We start from the raw sequence: 20,238 nt of genomic DNA on the forward strand, positions 1-20,238 counted from the left end.
CAAATGGGTGATTTTCTTACCAATTAGATTTTTGGTGGGAAAATATGGTCTGTGCATTGAAAAGCTCTGTTTGTGTATTACAGAAGTGTAATGCATATAACAGTGAGATCAAATACAATTGCTCTGGCAAGTAAAAGCCCCACCAAATACCTCATAAACTATTTTAATAGCTGTTTTAGCAGCTAACAGTAAATGGAATCCAAATCTAAAAGCACTCCTCTATTTCTGACACCATTTCTAGAACTGGTAACAAGCACTTTGTGGTCTCATCCAAAGTAGTGCAGAATGCCTCAGAAACCTTTTAAACGTGGCATGTCATCTCTCCTCATGACACCTGTCACAAGATGCTGCCTGTTTTAAGTCATTTTCACCCAGAGGGTGGTGATGCACTGTAACAGGTGGCCTGAGAAGGTCATGGATGCCCCATCCCTGCAGGCATTCAAGGCCAGGCTGGATGTGGCTCTAGACAGCCTGGTCTGTTGGTTGATGACCCTGCACACAGCAGGGGGTTGTAGTGATACGGTCATTGTGGTCCTTTTCAACCCAGTCCACTCTATGATTCTATGATTTGCATTTATGTCCACGTTACAGGAGGTTAACTCCTTGTTCTGTTCATTCTGTGGGTAGAAGCAGCTACGTGATAGACTATAGGAGTGTTGGAATCATTGTGGAACCCCATCTCCTCAACAATGTCCAGGGCGGCTCAGGGTGCAACCTACACAGACATTCAGCTACTGCGAAAACACATGGGAATATCCTCAGAACAAATCTGACAGACAAGACAAATATATCCCATCAGCCCTTCTTCATGTGCCCCCTTCCACGAGCCCTGCTCTGCCCCATCCAGGAGAAAATCAGCTTACTTTTCACACAATGTGTTGTGCCGCAGCTGGTGGGTTACCGCAGCAGGGAGCAGGCTGTGCTGAAAGCCAGCACTCAGCAGGCACCAAGCAGAGCTGCAGCTGCACCCCTGTGGTGTCCCCAGGTGCTGCCCGGCTCATGGGAGATGCACACTTGGATTTTTCCCAACACCTTCCAGTGTGCATGGTTAGAAAGAAAGCACACAGCTCAGGGAGCAATACAGAGCCCAGGGGCAGTGGGACAGCAGCAGCAAGCATGAATGCATCCATTTCCTGCTCCTCAAAAACAACTCAACTTGCATTTCTTTTAAGAACAAAAGTCACTGTCACAAAAAGCTCCAATTCTGAAGAGCCCAGGAGAAATTTACCAGCAGCTCAAGCAGTTCCATCCAGAGCTCCACATCTTTATGCAGCATCGACATTCTGGGTTCGGTTTGTTGAGAAGGCTCTTGTCTTTATCTGATTTCTTTCCCTCCCTCCTGTACTGGGCAGCATGTTCTCATTTAGGCAAACAGCATTCTAGCTCTTTAATTACAATGCAGCATAATCAGAAACAATTGAACAAGCATCACTGAGGCACAAGATAGAACAGCTTGTAATAAGCCACGGTATTAAGGCTGTCGACGATTTCCATTTATTTCCTTATTAAGGAACATAAATGAGGACCTAAATTATTTGGAAATGCTTAAAGAATATAGGTATGAGCACTTGGTGAGTTAATCACATCCAGACAGAGGACTATTGGTAATTTCTTTAATTACAGTACAACTAATCAAACACGGGAAACTCAAAAGAATTGGCTGGTTCCTATGGATTAGGCTGCAGGGGTCCCATCTCATTTCAGAGACTTAACTCACAATTTCAAGTAACGTACTTTCAGCTCCAACTGCAGAACACAAACTAAGCTGCACAGCAGATGGTGAGGTTACTATACCATTTTCTGTGGTTTTATTTAGTACGGCTGCAGCTGAGGCTTGGTGAAAAGAGAACGTCAATGATAAGGTTATTGAATGGGGCCTCTTTCTATGCCGTTAGTACGATCAGTTCAGCCCTGCAACAAAAAATAAACTCACAAACTCGTAGAAGCCAAGTAGTTTCAATCCTTCTCCAAAAGAGTAGACGTAGCTATCAAACAAGTGCAGCTGCATAAACTGCTTCTTTTACCTGCTTTAAGGCTTTTCTATTCAAGACTGAAACCTCTTTTCTTTACATCTTTACTCAGTTATGCCTATTTAGGTTTTGTCAAGTATAAAATTAATTACTGTCAGTATCACAGTCTGGTGCGGGTTGGAAGGGACCTTAGAGATCATCGAGTCCAACCCCCGGGATTCGAACCTCTGTGTAGCAGAGCGGCACTTCTACCACTTGCGCCACAGGGGGGATTTGAACCTGGGCCTCTGGTGTTGCAAAGTGGCGTCCTTAACCACTGTGCCACCGGGGCACAAAAACCTTGTTTTGATCCATTTAACACAACCCATACAGAACATCCGTGTTCTGTAATTACTGTCTTTAGCTTATGGTTTTCATGAATTGTAATCTCTTTTCTAATTATTTTAGTATGATCTTCTAATATTTCTAAAAGTCTTCCTATAAAATAATTATAAGCTTATGCTTGGCTAATTCCAACATATAAAAAGAATGAGAGCAGTTAATCAGGAGTGGAAATCAACTCCTGCTAGAGAAGACCTGAAGAATCTTAAACGCATTTTCACAGTGACACGTGGAATAATAATTACTTTAACATGGCACTGTAATGGAGGAGGTAACAGAGTATATTACAATGCATGAAAATAATACCCTGTCTTTAATCCAACATATGGTTTTCATGAAAGATGAACTTAAATTACAGAGCAACCATGAAAAAAAAGTAAAGAAGTCAAGCAAGTGAACACAGGGACAGACAATTTACTGCCTTAATATCAATACAGAAGGAAAAATATCTTCCTGGCAAAGCCGATTCACACAAGGATGAAAAATCAAGCTTCAGGGAAATTCCCTTCATTAAACAGAGCAGTTGGAAAGAATGTAAGTGCAGTTCTTTGCTCTCCCGTCTTGAAATAGAGAGGAATTGTCCACTTTCAGATATACCTAGGTTTTCTTAGTTAGATTGTCATTTGTATTTCTTCATCTTGATTCTCCAAAGAACTTAGTAACTTCCTGCTAAATCTCAGTTATAGTCCAACTAATTCCCACCTTGAATTTTCTAGGAGCCTGCTGACCTCAGGTGCACACAGTTAATTCTTCTTAGCTAATTTATCTTATCCTTCTTTTCAACTAATTCAATTACTTCTTGATTAGTGATACAAGACAAGGAAGAAATTAAAACTAGTATAACATTAATGAACAGCAGCAGGAAATTCACTTAAAGGCTTTCCTGGGAGATGCATTCAGAAGACAACTAGATGGATAAGCAATTGGTTGAAAGGCCGCAGACAGAGGGTGGTGGTCAATGGCTCTATGTCCAGGTGGAGGCCGGTAACGAGCGGCGTCCCTCAAGGGTCTGTCTTGGGACCGGTGCTCTTTAACATCTTTATTAATGACATCGATGAGGGAATGGAGTGCACCCTCAGCAAGTTTGCTGATGACACCAAGCTGAGTGGTGCAGTCGATACGGTGGAGGGAACAGATGCCATTCAGAGGGACCTTGACAGGCTGGAAAGCTGGGCTCGGGTGAACCTAATGAGGTTCAACACGGCAAAGTGCAAGGTTTTGCACTTGGGCCGGAAGAACCCCAGGCACCTGTACAGGCTGGGAGGAGTTGTCCTTGAGAGCAGCTCGGCTGAAAAAGACCTAGGGGTCCTGATAGATGAGAAACTTAACATGAGCCAGCAGTGCGCTCTGGCAGCCCGGAAAGCAAACGGGATCCTGGGCTCCATCAGGAGAGGGGTGGTCAGCAGGGATAGGGAGGTGATCGTCCCTCTCTACTCTGCTCTTGTGAGGCCCCATCTGGAGTACTGTGTCCAGGTGTGGAGCCCTCAGTACAAAAAAGATATGGAGATTTTGGAAAGGGTCCAGAGGAGGGCCACAAAGATGATCAGGGGGCTGGAGCACCTCCCCTATGAGGACAGGCTGAGGGAGTTGGGTTTGTTCAGCCTGGAGAAGAGAAGGTTGCGAGGTGACCTCATTGCAGCCTTTCAATACCTGAAGGGAACTTACTCCCAGGAGGGGAGTAAACTCTTCGAAAGGGCTGATAATAGCAGGACTAGGGGAAATGGTTTTAAGTTGAAGGAGGGAAGATTTAGGTTGGATGTTAGGGGAAAGTTCTTTACTAGAAGGGTGGTTAGGTCCTGGAACAGGCTGCCCAGTGAGGTTGTGGATGCCCCGTCCTTGGAGGTGTTCAAGACCAGGTTGGACGGGGCCCTGGGCAACCTGATCTAGTAAATGTGTATGTTTGGTGGCCCTGCTAGGCAGGGGGGTTGGAACTACATGATCCTTGAGGTCCCTTCCAACCCGGGTAATTCTGTGATTCTGTGAAGACTCCAATGACACAAGGAATGAAGGGGGGGAAAGGGGTAGTGGGGAATGTCAGTGTTGTTCCCCCAAATGGTCCTGACACAGTGGGACTAGCTGTGTTCTGAAGCACTCACCTGAGCAGATCTTGGGTGTTGCAGTGGTGCAACAGAGGAAAGGATGCCATCCAGAGGGACCTGGAAATACTTGACAAGTGAGCCCACGTGAACCTACAAGGTTCAACAAGGCCAAGTGCAAGCTGTGGCACTTGGGTCAGAGCAATCCTAGATATGTGTACAGACTGAGAGAAGATCTCCTTGAGAGCAGCCCTGTGGACATGAACTTGGTCCTGGTGCACAAGCTTGACATGAGCCAGCAGTGTGTGCTTGCAGCCCAGAAGGCCAACTGTGTCCTGAGGTGCATCAACAGGGGCCAAGCTGGATGGAGCTCGGGGCAGCCTGAGCTGCTGGGGACCAACCAGTCCATAGCCAGGGATGGGACTTTAAGGTCGTTTCCAATCCAAGCCATTCTATAATTCTATGATGTTTCAATGCCTCTACATGCAGCAGGACACCCTGCATGGGTCTGTGCACATCAGCTCTCTTTGGCACATTCAGCATCACCCTTGTTGCTCGAGGCAGTGCCTGCAATATGGTTTCTCATGTTCCTCAGCTCTGTGTGCCCAGCACCACACACTACACAGGGTATTACACCATGACCATTGGTCCCCCTATTCCTGTCTGTGGAGTCACCATGCAGCGTCCTCCCTCTGCTGCAGAGTGCTGCCACAGCCCCAGCACATCCCACCTATGCACAAACAGCACTGCCTCCCATGTCAGCTAGTGATCCTGATGATACTGCATCCATTATCTAGGGGTCAGAGAAGCTATCAGAGCATCTAAGAAGTAATTACTGCATACTGGTTTCAGCAAAGGAATGAGGCATTTGTTATAAGGCAATTATGGTAATTATAAGGAGTTTTTCATGACTTTTGTAGAAGGAACAGCAATAATTAATTGTAAAGTAGAGGTCCCAGTCCATCCCTCCATGTTACCTGACTCTCTGGCTACAATTCCCAAGAAAACATCTTCAGACGAATACCAAGATAGAATAAATTAGTTCTGCCTCTGTTCAGTACAAAACAGCACATTTCCTCTTACAAAAAATAGTTTTAAAACCCTCCTGGAGCAAATGACTTGAGGAAGAAGCCAGGTCTGTGACGCAGAACTCTTCCAACAGTTATGAACACCTGCTCCTTTTTGGAGAGTTGTGTTATTTTCCTGAATATAAATTCCCCAATTAAAATAAATAAATAAAATAAAATAAAATAAAATAAAATGTAAAGAGGGACACTTTCATCATTTTATACAGGTAGATGAAAATCAGCATACCAGTGCCTGAGAGAAGCACTGATCTTTGGCCTACCCTGCCGGTAGATAGCTGAAGACTGAACTGATGGTGAACTCAGAAATTTGCTTATTACTTTAGTGTTGGTTTAGGATTAACCAAGTTAAGCTGCAACACTGCATACAAGTCCAGATGGTTTGCTGCACATGGATTCACGAGGAGCCTTCCTGGCTACTGAAGGGTTTAATCAAATACACAGAGGGTTCCCAAAATGCTTGAAGAGATACTTTGGCAGAGCATTCCTTCTACTAACTGTGCACTTAGTTGTGGTGAGCTAAATGCAGTTCTGCTGCAAAAAGCAGAGCTATAAAAAGTACAGAAAAGCATTGTTTTCCACCATTCACAATTGCACACGCACAAAAGCAGTTTATCTGAGGGGGGTAGCATTCATCTAGCTGTCCTTTCACAGCATATAATGTTATCTTCACTGCAACTAAATGATGCTGCAAAATGTGATTCCGGATAAAGAACAATGGGGAAAGCTGTTGAACCCTACAAAAATAATCATTCTGTAAAGGTGAAAATGTTTCTTCTATCAAAGGTAAAATATAATGAAGAACACTTGCAGCCGGAAGAGTGGATAGTGAAAAGGATTTTGCAGTTTGCCACATGGTAATGCAGCCTGAAATACTTTAGGAAGGTGTCTCCCAGTGCCATGCTCAGAGTCACGCACGTACTCCTCTAGTTAGTAGCTGAAGAGTCAAGTACATCATTGCTCAGGGGGGACTTGAGCACCAGAGCATGTCTCAAATGAAAAGCTTTACACCCTGCCTCAAGAATGTGTTTTTCCCTAGCAGCAATTTGAGACATCCCACATCCTTCAGTACTGTGCAGCTCTGCTCTCTTAGTGTTCTCTAACATTACCATAAGCTTAGCTTAAAAAGAGACCCTTTTAATCAAAGCATACTTAACAACCGGGCTTTTGGAATTAGGGGATCACCAAAGAACCCAACTTAGCATGACAATGGTGAACAGAAATGACTTTGGCTTAATGGGAAGTATAAGTTTTGATCCACACGGAAGCAAACCCAGTTGACACAAGGTGGAAGCAGAGCTCACAAATACACTTAATACATATGAAATTCTCAAAACCAATCTTTGAATCAGAAAATTATTGTAGAAATTGAGATACTGAGATAAATATGACTGCTTCATGCACTATCATGAATTATTTTATTGGCTAAGGCTTCGAAGCACAATTTAGAGCAACGCCTTGTGATTGGGGTCCTCTACAGTTTAAAAGGTGTTGAATATTGGTTGAAGAAGTCTGGTCAGCATTGAGCTGTCACTGCCATGTCCTCATGACATGTTGCTGCCAAGTATTCCAGTAGCTTCTGTATTAAAGAACCTGCCAGCAGCATCTCCTGCCAATGCCAGTGAGGTCCTGTTCAGGCCACATGTTGCCATGCACAGCAGTTATTATGCATGCAGACCTTGTAGGCTTCACGAGCTCTTTAAGAAACAGCATTTCCTAGCAAAGCACATTCGTAACTCTTCCAGAAACAAGGGATCCAGTATGACTCTGGTCAAAACCTGCTCCAAAGGAAGGTATGCTTATTTATATACTGGAGACAGATTTGAGCCCTCAGTATCTTATTTCCCATATTAACTTCAACAAAGCGTGCATTTTCTGAGGCTTGCTAATGAGCCTAGCGTACTTAGGAAAAAAATTGAAATATACAAACAAACTCACTGTCAGATGGGTTTTTCCAAGGCCTGGACTGAAGCTCAGGGAAGTAGGAAATAAATGTTATGTCCCTCCAAATCTCTTACAAACTCTGATGAAGAAAAAAGAAAAAACAACCTTGATTCTCAGGCCAAATCTCCCAGCTGCTTTTGCAATTCATGACGGGCCTGGCTGAGGAGTCAGCTCATTTTTCTCAATCCAGTTCCTCCTCACAAAAATGTTATTTAATAACATTCAAATCCTGCTTATTTTGAGCTTAAAAAACAAACTGTTATAAGACAGTGCCTTTTCCTGCAACGCACTTTCACTCATACGTGAAAACACCACTTTGATGTTTCTGTTGGAAATAGCACGACTCTGCCAGAAGCAGCGCTGTTACTCAGAGATCAGGATGTTTGAGAAGAAAATTCACTAATAAAGATAGAATGATAAGGAAACTAAAATTCTGGTGATCAGTGAAACTGTCAAAGCGTGCAAGACAGTAAAGCCCTAGAAACTACATGTGTCAGAATACAACTGATGGGTGAGCAACCAATGCGAGCTCCGAATGCCAAGCCATAGAAGGGTCAGTTTTTGAAGGACATATTTCATCTTATATCCCGTATTTAATCAGTGCTAGTCAGCACTGAATTCTCAAGGACTCTTCTACTGTCTTGCAGGTGTAACACTTTCAGCAATTCACTGCCTACCAAATGTTTCTGTTTCCTTTACAAATTCACAGGGATTTTTACCCAGGCTGTTCTAAGCAGAAATCAGACACCATTTCTGCACACAGTTCTACACGAAATTGTGTAACATTGGGTTCAAGTACACGTGTAAGCTGTAATCCAACTCCTCTGAGCATGTTCTCCTCACCATTTGATTTTTCCTGTCAAAACACACAAAAATAACCATATAGGAACCGAATGTGTTTCTCAGAAATGCATATGCTAGGTTTGCCACAAAGCCTTTTTCCACTCCCAAGTTACATTACTCAAAATAGCCATAGCTCTGAAGTACTGCCAAAAGACTGGCAAGTCACAAGGCAGCTTTCATATGTGCTCTGTTTCTCACCTCCCAAGCGAGGGTGAAGGGGCCTGGAGAGGTCCTGCTCAGATCGAACCTGTTTTCTGCCACAGGTAGCAGAAGGCTGTCTAATTTCAGCTTCTTCCCATAATAAGCTCATATGTAAGTACTCTGCCTGTGCTGAAAAGAAGTAAATATTATAACTTCTGACATTTTATAAACTTCAGCTGAAGGGATGGGCCTCAGGCGGGCTATCTCTAATGCCACAGCTTACAAAGAGACAGCCGCTCAGCTCCAAGGTAAGCACACACAATTTTGCTTGGTGAAAATTTAGGAGACAAGTTAGAATGCATTACGTTAAATCACATCAGCATTTGCAAACTGTTCATAAAAGGAGAAGCTGACTAAGGCTGAATTAAGTCACCTGGAATGGGACTTACCACCAGACAAGTATATTTAGATGAAAACCTGCTTCATCAGACTAAATTCTCTGGCTAGTTCTCGTTCCATGCTTCCCAAGCAGGCCCTCACTTTCTAACATGCAGCACAGACACAGCCACCTTCCTGTTCTCTTCCATGAGCATAAGATAAATGACCACCTCAGTATGCCAGGCATCTGGAGACTGAAGGAAGGATGGAGACAGCATGGACTCCATCACACAGCAAACCTTCCTAGGTGTCCCAGAGTGCCACACCACAGCATGATATGAGCCAGGTGCCATCCAACACATGCAGGAACGCATCATCCTGACAAAGGGAAACAGCAGCAACCTGGAGCTCAGCAGCTCACGTCGCCTCTCTTCAGAATCCAGTTCTGCAGTATTTCATGGAACAGGGCTCCAAGCCAGGCCCCAGAAGATCTATGGGATATGATGAGGACTTTGAGAATTCCAGAGGTTGCCGCTCCAAAAATACACTGTTTGACCAGCCTGCTGTCAGAGCGATTCCTACTAAAACAAACATTTAACATGTGCAAATACTAAAAGATGAATTTCCTGTTTGAACAGTCAGCACAACAGAATATTGCCAAAAGAATCATTGCAACATCTGTCAATGTAACCAACCAGCTACCAGCCAGAAAACAGAACAGCCATGGTCTGTCATCAAGAGCCAGAAGGAATGTCACAGCGAAAACTTCCTCTATCCAAACTAGCCCACAGAGACAAATGAATGGCAGGACAGGATGCAAGCAGGATGGTCACTGGCATCTCCTGCCCTTCCCTTTGCAGCCAAGTAAGCCAACAACCAGCTGAGCAGTGAAAGTACCTTTGGTATGGGGCTGGAGGAACACAGGAAAGCAGGAAAGGAACCATCCTCTGAGCAGTGATGAGTTTGAGCCTTGTTCTACCACCATGGCTCTGCCCTCCCCAGGTCTACACCAAGTGCACATGATCACAGTGCCACACGTCCACAACAGATATGCAAAGACATTGCAGTGATGGCAATGACAAGTGATTAATATCAACAAGATATCTAGCTTTGATTTCTTTTATACAAATGCTTCCCATCTCTTTGCTCGTTTTCTAAGCATCCTCATCATTTGAATAGTCACATGAGATGCAAGTCATTGATGGGGCAGATCATGAGTTTTTCAGTTGAGACCAAAGTTTTTAAAAACAAAAAACAAACAAACAAACAAACAAACAAAAAAACCCCAACACAGTACTTTGAATCAACTGACAATAAAAATCATTTCATACTCATAGCAAGTTGAAATACTTTGTTTCATTTTTAACTGTTTTTAATATAAAAGGCTAGAAGACCAACCAAATTAGTACAGATAGGACACTGGAGGCAGTGGCAGAGGCTACTTGCCCTTACGGAGGGACTGAGCAGTGGGCCAGAGCTGTGTAGCACAGCATGCAGGAAGCAGGAAGCAGGAGCAAGACAGCTGTAAGTGGAAAAGATGACAGCAGAACTGCTGTCCTGCAGTCCCCGGGGCTTGAGCCACCAGCTAGAAGAACACATCTCCACCCATGTCACCTGTCAGCATCTGCCACAACTAAAGATGTAGGCCTGGGGAATCTACATTAGGGCTAAAGCCACTAACTACCAACCCACGGCATCACATGGGTTCTTACATATGGTCAGAAAGCAGGCACAGGAGGATTTCCATTACCCCAGGCTACTGTACTTTCAGTTCCCCCATCCTTCTGCATACCTCAGGTAGCAAATTTAACATTTAACAAAATTTTGAGGGCCTTTATTAAATACAAGCAGATCAGGAAAGAACACTATATGATGAACTGAAAACCTGGTCACAAGCTTTCTGACTTCCCTACTAGACAGTGTTAATGGGAAGATAATGCAATAAATTGAGCCACTTAACGATACTCCAAAAACAAGGCAAACAGTAATTCTGGCAAAATTTTACTTCCATAAGAGATAAAATAAGACCACGACAAAGTCTCTTGAGAGAAATGTGACGGCACTGGTCTGGGGAAATTCCCTTTTTGAAATTGCTGCCAGTGAAAATTTAGTGAAGTATTTTCTGAGATGCTTCCTCTTATGGCAGTACGAGGAATGTGCCAGAGCAGACTGTAACATCTCTACCTCAGAATGCCAGAGTAAATCTCACAGTAGCAAGACAACTGATTGCCTTGCTCCCAGTACCTGCAGAGCCCCTATCACTGCAGGCACAGCTGGCTTGCCTCCCACTTGTGCATGTGAACAGGGTCATGGTTTCCATGTTTCCTGTTTCTATTTTAACCTGAAAGGAGCCACTGAGAACTTGTGGCATGAGGCTCGTCCATAAATCTCTCCCAGCTCAGAGCATCAAAACCATCTGCATAAATGGTTTGGCTTTGCAATTGGTGGCAGGTTTGCTGCCTACAATTTTTAAAGTTGGAAAATCACAGAAAATAAAATTAAAAAAAAAAAAAAAGCCACTTCCACTCCTCAGCAACGCAGGACTGACACCTGCATTAGTCTGACACCTGCATTAATCTGTCTAACCTGTTTCTAGTGTGTTACAGTGCCTCCAGCTTACTTGCACACATTGAAGCTGATTGTACTTCTCCTTGTTTCCTTTGGGAAACCACCCCCAGACATAATCCACCTTGTTATCAAGCAGCTCCTCTCAATAGCCAAGCTCTTTTTCCCTTTGCCAGTCCTAGTGATGCTTTTTCCCTTTCCTAAATTAGTTCTTTATTATTTTGGTAGGTAATGCTCTCCCTGTCACTGATTATTAGCAAAACAGTTACATTCTGTAAACCCCAACATCAACGCAATAAATAAATTAACAGAATATTGTAAAGCACCTCATAACGAGCAGCTTAGCATTCCTGTGCATTAGCCAAACCCATCTTGGTAGCACAGAACCAATTGCCAAACACAAAGTTAGAAAAAAAAAGCCCTACGCAAGCTTCTCAGCACAGCATGATCTGAAGCAGTTAAATGCAGCTGGCCAAATGATCCATACAGCTGTGGCTTCCCTCAGCTCTTAAATAAAATATTAGGGTGTGTTCCTATTGTTTGTTAGCTGTCATCAGCCCATCTCTCAGCTGACAGAGGTTAAAGGCTATGTAGATTCCTGGGACAGCTGTTTGGTAATTGTCACAGCCAGTTACTTGGTAACCCACGAATGGCAATCTCAGGAGGTAGTTTCTTGGTTGCTAAGAGATAAATTCAGGTAAAATAACCTTTTCCTGGATTTTATTGCAACTATAGGCTCCAACTGTACAGTTCAAAACTATTTTTTTTCCTTCCTGGGGATGGGATTTAGAATTATTGCTGAATAACTTTTCAGGGTCCTCAGGCAGCACTTGGTGTGGGTTAAATGAAGTGACACTATATCCCACTCCTATTGCAATGGATAAACCCACAGCAGCCTTCCTACTGCACATGTAGTTAATTTGCTGGATGTAACAGAGTGATTTACACAACAACGGGCTGAGGAGAGCAGAAAAGAAGGCAGGTCCTCCTACAGAAACAAACAAACAAACAAAAAAAAAGGGTGTTCTGTTGATATTGCCTCCATATCCCCCCCCCCCCCCCTTTTTTTTTTTTGTGGGTTTTTGTTTTATTTTGTCGGGTTTTTGTTTGTTTGTTTGTTTGTTTTTGAGAAAATGCAACCTACAGGTTTGAGCTGAACCAGATGCTTTTCTGACTCATGCTTGCCAAGCAAGCCACCAAAGATCGCTGTGTCCTTGGCAGCATTATAGGGGTCAAGCTTCCCCACGTACGTGGTCCTTCAGCAGCTTTCCCACGTGTGTCGCAAGCAGGAGCTCTCAGACACCATCCCAGCTTCAGTGCCAGATCTTCCCATAATTTCTTCACCTATGAACCGCAGACCCCAGCAAGGACTATTTCTTTCCATCACAAGCTCATTTATGAAGGCCTTTGAGGATGAAAGCCTGCTCTTGCCCAACAGACACCTAATTTTCAGATGTGTCACAAAGAGAGATGCAGCTGTGCACAGTACAGCATGGCACTGCTGATAGGTGCCAGGGGATGGGGTTGGCTCAGCAAGGCTGTCAGCAGCTCTCCTGAGCCCGGATGCAGCACATGTGTGTGATCCCAGAGGTAGTGGTGTGGGCTGATGGCTTCCCGTGGCCATGGGTAAGAGGGCAGCTGCCCTGCTGCCCTGCCTGGGGAAGGGTTAATGTCCCTGACCGTGTCACTCCATCTTACACAACCACAGAGCGCAGTTTGTATGCCTTCCTGTTCTTTTCATGTGTATTTTCAACAAAGACACCAGTTATTAGCTGCTGCAGGACAAATCCCCCGACCTCTTGTCAGTGTTATTTATTAATTCTCATGTCCATCTTCAAGGACCAGTGTTCGCCTCCCTTAGAGAGATGCAAAAGGCTGAATCTGCTGCACCAAGTTAAACTTGCTATTGCAAAGCAGGTCAGCAAAGGGCTGTGGCTGGAACTTGGTGTGCAGCAAAGCTCCAGCATGGGCCAGCTGACATTTACACATGCCTACGGGCAAGTGTAAGTGAGTCCCAAAAGGCAGCAGGCAGCCCAGGGAGCAGCTGCCCACCCTTTCCAACTAGGTCTGAGCAATGCCTTACCCCACAAGTTCTCAGTGGCTCCTTTTAGGTTAAAATAGAAACAAGAAAAGGAGTTTGGGAAGCTGTGATCCCATTCACGTGCACAGATGGGAGACAAGCCAGCTATGGCTGCAGTGACAGGGGCTCTGCAGGTATGGAGACGGAGAACACTTGGCAGTCTAAGGTATTCTCTTGTCTGTATCCTAGATGCATACATGAGGTATGTCTGTGCTATGCACATATGGTGTCTGCCAGGCCTTCAACCAAAGTGCCCCAGAACTGTGAGGTGAGTACAGCCTGGTAAAAGAGCAGCATAGGCTGCAAGAAAAATACTTTATTGTATGTACGCCAATTATCTTGTGAATCTCCAAAACTTCAGGCTGAGTGCCTCCATGGAAACCAATATAAGGGAAGCATGCCCATACAGAAGATGAGTCCTAAAAGCTTTGTAATATTCAGGTTTAGACTAGTCTTTCTTTAGTAACTTTGTGTTATGAGAGGTCAACTACCAGTGTTCTGCTGATAAAGTACATCCCAGCTGGACAAATAACCCTTCTCTCTTATTAATAAAGGTTAAAGGAGTGAACTTAAACCGGAGACTTGGTTCAAATGCCTGCTATACAGGCATGTAGCTAACCTTTTGTTGCAGCCACTGCCACAAAGATGTGTTTTTCAGTGGGACAAATGCAATTTTTTCACTGATGGTGAAGGAAGAAGCTCATTTGCTGAAGGCAACACCCTGCCCTTTCCCTCAGCAAAAAGAGTAGAAAATAGTCCGCCTCCAAAATTCATGTTTCCCACAGTCTTACCTTTTATTTCATTCCACTTCAAGTTACATTTTACTAAAACAGTTGCAATGTACCTTTGGGCAAACAAACAAACAAACAACCAAAGGAGAGGAATGGCCCCAGCCAAGCCTAATATTACATATTATAAAGCTGTATTTTGCTTAAGGCATTTGTCTAGCATGCAAACAGATAGAAAATATCAGCTGCTTTGGATGTGCAATCGGCAGAAACTGGACATGATGACTTGAAAAGAAAGAAAAGCAACCTATAGCAATCAGAGTGGCAGGGGACAGGCATTTTGAGCAAGGGGGATTTTGCATTAGCAGTATTAAAGAAAATTTACATTCTGTTGCTTAGATCATGTTTAAAAGTGTTAAACGATGCAATCAGGTGAAATACAACAATACAACAATACTCTACACCAACCCAGAAATCACCCATTCTAGCCCACTTCACTTCTTCCAAAGCTGGAGGAGTGATGGTTTCCACAAAAGAGGAAAACACCGTCTTCAATGTAAAGCCAAGCCAAGCCTGCACCTATAGATGGAGTCAATGAAAGCATCCCTGTTGACTCCAGTGTGCTTAGGATCAGACTGTCACTAAGGGCAGACTCTTCCACCAGGGAACTGTCAGTTACTGAAGTAGAACGCCTGACAACCTGCCTCATAATCAGACTTCCTTGTCCCCCAAAAACACTTCTTTGAGGAAATAAGGTGCCATCTCCGTGATACATTTTCAGGAAGCTTTGCATGCTGAGAAAAAGTGACTCAGTGCAGCATTCAGACTGAGAAGAGGTTAGCAAAAAGGTTTCAGCATGCTGCAAAGAGCTCACTGAATTAAACACACTGCTCCCTTGAGCAGAAAGGAATCAAATGCACCTTTCCCTACGGCATAGTATCATCTTACACCTAGGATTCAATTCTTTCCTTGAAATACCATCGTTTCCTTACTGTTTCCTTATCCAGTGTTTCAGAGGATAATTAAACTTCTGCTAATTAAGCAATGCCATCCACCAAGTGGCCAGGCCCTGTTTCTATTTGCTTATTCTCTTGCTGCTCAGCCACTAAGCCTGCCTAGAGCAGTGGTGATTAAACAAGCAACGACTTTGGGAGATGCAGGCACTCCTTGAGTGGAACAGTGAAGATTTTTAAGTCACAGCAGCCTTAAAATAGCACCCTCCTCGCTTGTCATTTTTGTACCTTGACAAGATCTCCGGCAAAAAATTTTGCATTTTCAGTCTCACAAAAACCATGAGTTCTCCAGCAATGAGGCAGTGGAAAAAATCAATACTTGCCATGTACCATGTAACCAATAGAATAAGGGCAATGATTTATGTATGGATGGATGCAGACTGAATCAGCTGGGGCCTCAAACAGAGGGAGAGAGAGAGAAGGAGAGAGAGAAAGAGGTGTGGGGGTGAGCTGGACTGCAGTGATTATTCCTACACTATGGCCAGATTTTTTTATTTTTTTTTTCTGCAGCAATAATCCCCCCTCTGTAGCACTGCAGGGCATGGAGAAAAGACTAGCGATGTGTGGAATATATGATGGACCAGCTTTTCTCTTTTTGCCTCAGAATAACGATGAATGATGATATGATGAATGATGATAGGGTTGAATGTTAAGGTAAAGTAAAAAAGGAAGAAAGATAAGATATATGGTCTGCAGTCCTTCAGTCTTCCAGCTACCTCCACCCTCATAAAGACCACTCCAGTGGGTCAACAAGCAATAGTTTAAAGAGAGCCAAATTATCAACAGGATAAAAACCTACCATCACTGCTTCATGACAAGAAAAAGCAGGAAGGGCTCACTGAAGAGAACTACTGTATACCCCAGGAGTTTCTGCTGAGAATATAGTTTTGTAAATTGGATTACCAGGGATACAGCGCTATAAGGTATTTAATGGCTATGATAACTTTTAGGATATCTAATGTTGCTGTTATTTATAAACAAAACTCTTGTGATAAAAATTTACTTACCTGTTTGTATAATGCGGGATACCAATAAACACTTATCCAAACTCTATTCTATGCTTTGTTGCCATATTGTTAATGAATATCTCATAGGTGACTGCGAAGTGCTCAGAAATGTCCTGCTATTTTATAAACAATTCTTGCTCTGCAGTGTTAGAAAATTGCTAAAACAAACTGTTTTCTGCAATGCCTTGGGTGCTCAGACTGTATTTACATTTTTGAGAATCAGATGTTCATTCAGTACTTTCAGCATTGTAGTTTGCCTGAAGTATTCTTGATGTAATTAATATTTCTGCCACAATTACCGTTAATGACCAAATCAGTTCCCTTCCTATAGCATATATATGGCATTTAAACCTCGGTATTGGCAGGCTTCCTCTTAGGAGGAATCATGTTTTTAGATAACGCTACAGAACAATAGGAGGCCACTAGTTATACACACCAGCACAGCAATGTTGGATTAATTAAAGCTTTAAGAACTGTGATACATCTGAAAGCCCTGCATTTTGTATACGTCCATGAACTGATAACACAGGAAAAATTTCATTTCTGACTTTCCACAACATATCTATGACAATATGGTGGCGAGATTAATCATTAGCTTCCAGCCTGCCTTTTTATGTTCTATGATTAAAATATCAATGGACGTATGAACAAATTTAATTTAAGTAAAAATAGATTTTAGGTTTTAAAAGAATTGCATTGCATGTGGCCAGAATTTGCACTTGAATGAAAAACAGTTCTGAGTGTTTGGCTCTGATATTTCCTAACTAACTCTTTTATATAAGTTACACTGTGCTTAACATACACGCGTATGCTCCTATCAAAACAACAGCAATGCAAAAAAATAATGACCTGTAAATGGAATTTGTATTTAATTTCCAACTGATTTGACAAAGACAGACAACAGCATCGTTTAGAGCATGGAAGTATGAAACACATTACAAAGCAGAGTAAGTCCATCTAGCTAGTTAATGAGTTGGTCAGAACATTATTTTTGCAGCAAACACTCAATAAGAACTTAAGGTTCTTGGATCCCCAAGTCCTCAATCTTTATCAGTCCCCAAATTGGAATGCAAGCCTTTGACAAATAAAAAGGCCCGGGAATGATGTCAGGGTGAAACGGAGAAAGGCGTAGCCTATGTACCAGTTAAAGCATGACAGAAAACAATCCACAAGTGAAGGTGAAGACACCTTAACAACTTCTAATGTACAAATAATAGGACGTGCACAGTTTAAAGGGATTTCTCGAACTCCTCAAAGTACTGAGAACTGAGCAGGCTATCAAAACACTTACCTTTGAGTAACACAGTTTAAGTCCTCTGCCTTCTCTCTCTCTCAATTAATACAGCAGAAGAAACTCTGTGTGCAATGCTGGACTCCCTTGAATTTTGTTCTGAGCTTCAGCCAGACTGCCACAGACCCAGAGCATCTGGAAACGGAGAGAGGTTAACATGAAAACCTGGGCACTAACCCAAGGGAGAAAGTGGAACAGTCAGCGGAACAGGTGACAGCCCCCCGCATCAGGAGCAGGTGAGTCCTCAGAGCAAACAATGCCTTGCAGCCAGCGACAAGGAAACCGTTGTTGAAAATTAATGAAAGCACCTTGCCTTGATCCCAGACCTGCACTGAGCTGAAATAAGCTGAAATACAAAGTTACGCACTGAAAGAAATCTGACCAAAATCATTTGAAGTGCTTATGTAGTCATAAAAGCTTATTGGCAAGGCACTTCATTTTAAAGCAACAGACAAGCTTCCATGTCAGAAGTAAAGGGCAGGGTGCATCAAGACACAGTGCACTCTGTGCTCAAGAGTCTGCAATGGCAACAAACCTTAAAATCTGAACACTGCTGTTATAATTAGGAAAAGGTTAAGGTAATGATGGTATTTGCAATATGGAAAATAATTTGATGTTGCATGGGAAAGTATTTTTCATGCAGAAATAAGCTTCTTTCTTTCCAGCGTTGTGCTCTCTTTGCAAATCAACATTTGAAAACACTCATAAGCTGAAGAACTCTCATGAAAATCCACAGCTAAATTACTGGAAGCTGATACGAAAGTACTGGAGGAAGAAAAAAATCTCATTGCCGTTTTAAGAGAAGGAAAAGATTTCAGTATCATGCTTAGGGCAACTCATTTCCCTACTGCGCTTCTAGCTTTTAGCACAAGGAGTCCGCGGTGAGGGCAGAGTCCTTCACACACACACACACACACACACACACACAACCAGTGAGGTTATCAGGAACACCAATTCCGTATTTCAGTTGACATCCTCCCAATGTTTCAAGCATTTGTACTTGGGGAACAAGACCAAAAAATAGGAACTTGGTGTGGAACTTTGTGCAGCATTCCTAAAACGTGTGCTGTAATGGATCTGTTATTTGGAACTCCATTTCAATATCAGAAAACACACCGTTGTGTGCTAGTGTCTAAGACCTGCTAAAATTTCTCATTTCTCTTAAAAGCCAGAGGATAATTCAAAGTGGTTTAGGTGCGTGCAGCTAGAAACACGTTTAAAAACTCTTTTATTAAAAATGTAGTGAAATTAATTATCCTATTGTAATTTGTCCCACAAGTAACAAAATGTCAGAGAATGTATGTAACTGAAATGCTTTATCACTCACTAGAACTGGAATATTGTAGGCTAACGAGAAGTAGATTCTGTATTCCCAATGACTTGTCTTTATGTGGTCAGAGAACCACTGAGTTTTCAGCAGTTCTGCCACAAATGTGCAGCACTCTCAGCTCCGTGTGAACATCAGTGGCTGGGGGAACAAACAGCACAGAGCTCAGCCTAAAACACAACAAAATAGACCACAAAGGGAATGTAACAGAAATATTTGATGCGATGTGTTACAAGGTGTCAGTTTGAAGAGGAGGGGGGGAAAAATGAAAACGAAAGCACTGCAGGACCCAATCTGAAGGCGTCAGATGCAGAAAAGCAACACACACCCTGCAAATAACCTGATGTTCTCTAGGCAAGGCCTTGGTATTGTGGGGAAAAAATAAAAAAAGAAAGAAAGAAAAGCTAAATGACCCTTGCTATTCACCACACAACAAAACCGAAATGCTTGTGTATCCATACTCTTCCTGACCAGGGGGGTAGCCAGTGGTTATCATTTGCAATTACAGTAATTGCATCTATTCTTTGCCATCACCTCCCATACTTCAGCGTGCACCACAACCCATACTCCTTTATCTCATGCAAACCATCCTAGCTGTGTCAACAGCCCTTGAATTTTTAAAGAGGCATGCTCTGCCTCCCTCTTCTATTCCTCCTGAAATTTTCTGACCCCAGATCTCGAGATAGAGCAACTTCCATGGATTAAACAGTTCTATAGGAGTCACCTAATAAAACACTATTAATTGTAATAGATTTTTGTTTCTCCTTCCAATGCTATTTCCATGGCAACATTTTCACATCCTATTGTTGGGAGTGTTCTTCATTCCCCATGTGGGTTAACCACAGGGCAGCAAGGGCAGGCTGTTGGTCAGCCTTTATTTTCTCTGGTCCTTCAGTAAAGGTTAGTTGGGGTCACAAAATGCCAAAGGGTAATTACTTTTCCTCAACAGCGGTAAAGTCACACAGATTGCTATTGAGACAACTGTATGGACGACCTTCAGCTTTTTATGTTCAATCTTCCTTTCTCTTGGCGGAGCAGTTGTTAATAGGGACAGCAAATAGGGGAAAACCCAGTGAGCAGCACATTGCATGCACCCACCACAATATGCTTTGTTGTTATGCTCCTGACTGCTAGCATAATTTTTAACACCAAATCCACTTGGTGAGTCTAAACCCCACCAGACTGCACAGTGATTAAGCGTGGTAGCTATCAATGACCAAAAAGGACCTATTCTGTGATATAATTTTGTATAATTTCCAGTCATTCCAACTCAAGAACTTTTTAGCTGAGGCAGCACCCTCATTTTCTTTGCTTTACTAGCGTCAGTCTTACCATCAGCATCACTTGCTTCACTGCAAAGAATGAATTGGGATCACAGGTTTAAGTATAGGAGACTTGAGGGCTCTGTGTGTCAGTCCGGGCTTCCTCCTTGAGCCTCCCGCAGGACAA

General features: G+C 43.0%; 2 long non-coding RNA genes across 4 annotated transcripts in view; both read right to left on the reverse strand.

Annotated features, from left to right (window-relative positions):
• Positions 1 to 20,238, reverse strand: part of LOC107310815 — an 84,653-nt gene that overhangs the window by 12,750 nt on the left and 51,665 nt on the right. For all 3 annotated transcript variants that reach the window (XR_001553739.2, XR_001553738.2, XR_001553737.2), the window contains one exon: positions 17,463 to 17,597. This is a non-coding gene — a long non-coding RNA (uncharacterized LOC107310815). The remainder of the gene's footprint in view (positions 1 to 17,462; positions 17,598 to 20,238) is intronic.
• LOC116653159 lies at positions 6,854 to 9,563 on the reverse strand. The gene is made up of 3 exons (XR_004306569.1): positions 8,458 to 9,563; positions 7,411 to 7,495; positions 6,854 to 7,250 (listed from the first exon to the last, which is right to left on the reverse strand). It is a non-coding gene; the product is annotated as an uncharacterized LOC116653159 (long non-coding RNA).

This window comes from Coturnix japonica, chromosome 3 (assembly GCF_001577835.2).
Source record: "Coturnix japonica isolate 7356 chromosome 3, Coturnix japonica 2.1, whole genome shotgun sequence".
Taxonomy (NCBI): Eukaryota; Metazoa; Chordata; class Aves; order Galliformes; family Phasianidae; genus Coturnix; species Coturnix japonica.